Below are 2,689 nucleotides of genomic sequence, written 5' to 3'. Positions count from 1 at the left end.
CATCTTTTACTTGTTTCAGTCATTAGACTGCGGTCTTGCTAGGGTATCGCCTTGAAGAATTTTTAACCGAAGAATCGACCCTTGTAATTATTTTTTAAGCCTGGAATTTATCTGTCGATCTCTATTGCTGAACCGCTGGTTTAAGGCGACGTCAACGCACCAGTGGAGGGAGCAATCACAGACACAAATGCCACATACACGCACATACACACACACACACACACACACGCACACACTCAGGACTTGTTTTAGTTTCCGTCTACCAAATCCACTCACAAGGTTTTGGTTGGTCCGAGGCTATAGTTGAAGACACTTGCCCAAGGTGCCACACAGTAGGACTATACCCGGAACCATATGTTATGTATGTATGTATGTATGTATGTATGTATGTATGTACACAGAATATCGACCATACTACCGGATATTGTTACACAACTGGTCACAATGCGCTTCTTTGTTGTAGCTTCCGAATGGCGGGCCGGCTATCATCTCACTGGATCGAACGCCAGTCAGTTACAGGGTTTTCTATTTACAACAAAGTGAACTGGCGTGACGTGAAATGAAGTGTTTTCCTGAAGAAACAACACGCAGCCGGTTTTGGAATCGAAACTACGATCTCGCGAACGTAAATGCAGCACCCTAACTACTAGGCCACGCTTTATAGTTTAACAGAGTACCATTGGCTTGGCGTTCTTTAGCGCATGCGTTTTAATGTACGAAATTTTCTGGAACCGAGCGCAATCCCGGAGAACAATTTTATTTCTCATTGCATTATACGTTACAGATATCCTTTTTATAATATATTTTCCAAAGACTGTTCACCTTCATTAATTTTACATTTTTGACTTTTACCATCACATTTTGTGCATGTTTTTTAAGAGTATTTTGATCCACTGAGAAGTCTGCATATAAAAGCTTTGCTCTGCGTATGTTTATCACTAAATACTAACCGCGCATGTTAAATAACAAACAAAAAATTCATTTAATGAAAATTTTCTGTTCGTCTTACTTCGATAGAAAAAGTAAGTTTATGATTATAAAAAAAGTAAGAGGCTTGCTTTCCCAAATGACGACAAGTCTCTTACTGTACAGCTTATATATATATATATATAAGATGACATTAATTATGACCCCGTAATGCGATAATATTGTTTGACTGATATTTCTAACAGGCTCAGTGACCATACAAAGAAACCCAACGTTCCAGACTGTAATTTCTGTTAAAGCTTCCACTCAGTTATTTTTAAAGAACAGAATAATCGATTCTTTTTCTTTGAAATTGCGCATTCTCTTCTTTATCTCGGATATTAAGGCCTATAGTTTTTATAGTAGCCATTGTTTTTTTCTTTTGCTCCTCTGTCGCAGCATATCATCAGAGGCAAGGGTGAGCGTATATCAGCAGAAGACAATGCATGGATATGTTAGCAGTAAGCTCCATGATGATACTAATATTGATCATCAAAGCAGTCTATAGGGCTTTCCTATAGGTAGGTTATCTCCCTTGGCTAGGCGGCGCTCCATGTAGATAATTAAACTTCCGGAGGCTACCCACGCCATTGTTATTGTTTTACGTCTTATCATGGATATAAAGTAGCTCGATGATTCAGCTATCGAAGTACTTACTGTGCCTGAGTTAAAAAAATATTTAAGATTATATGGACAGTATGTTACTGGAAGAAAGGCGGACTTGACTGAAAGGTTGAAAGGAATAAAAATTCTGTCGATACTTCAGACAGGAATAAGCAGAAGCTTATATCTCCTCTCGGTGAAGTATTGCCTGATCTAAAGATCTTTGTAAGTTGCCGAATTTCACAGATAATGACATAATTACCTCGTGCTACGGATGAAATCAAAGCAACAGTTAAGGAGTGGCATATTTTACCACGACAGACACGTACACAGCATCGAATACCACGATGTGAGTGAAAGCTGCTTTCACTGTATTGTCCGGTGTCTGGTAATCCCTTCAATACCGACATCAAACCAAAAAAAGAATCCTGACCACAGAGTGTGGGTAATTATGTAAAAGTTCACTGGCAATGTGCATTCAGCTGATTGCAACTGTTAAAGCAAGTCACTGAGCATGCGTACATGTCATACGGGAGAGTTCCAATCAGGGGTGGATAACAACCTTATAGGAACCCCTATAATGAACCAACAACCAGTTTACTCACTCCCATTTTGAAGGGTATGCGTTTGCAATCCAGAAACAGGAAATATCAACCTGATGCACAAAAGGGACAGAGACACAGGAAAAGCAGCAAAATGTGACAACCGATGCAGTCTTTGTGGGTTAACATTGAAGATATCACCCACGTCATAAGCAGTTGTCCGAAAATAACCGATGAGACATGATGTTGTAGCTTAGGCACATACATGCATACATATATACATACATACATATATACATACATACATACATACACACACGCGCACATGCACACACATGCACACACACTCACACATACATACATACATACATACATACATACATACATGGTGGTTGTCTACTCCTTAAACAGAGTTTGACCACCTCCTGCACCTACACCTTAGCCCTTTCATGGCGTCTGATGTGGCTTTTTAAACCAGACAGTGTTTTGAAAAAACACCCACACAGATTGCACCTCTGATATGCACTACCAATACCTGCAAGTAAGTTCTGCTCATTGTGGATCCTAACATGTCTTTT

Source organism: Octopus bimaculoides, chromosome 7 (genome assembly GCF_001194135.2).
Source record: "Octopus bimaculoides isolate UCB-OBI-ISO-001 chromosome 7, ASM119413v2, whole genome shotgun sequence".
Classification (NCBI taxonomy): Eukaryota; Metazoa; Mollusca; class Cephalopoda; order Octopoda; family Octopodidae; genus Octopus; species Octopus bimaculoides.
This window is presented reverse-complemented; position numbering follows the sequence as displayed.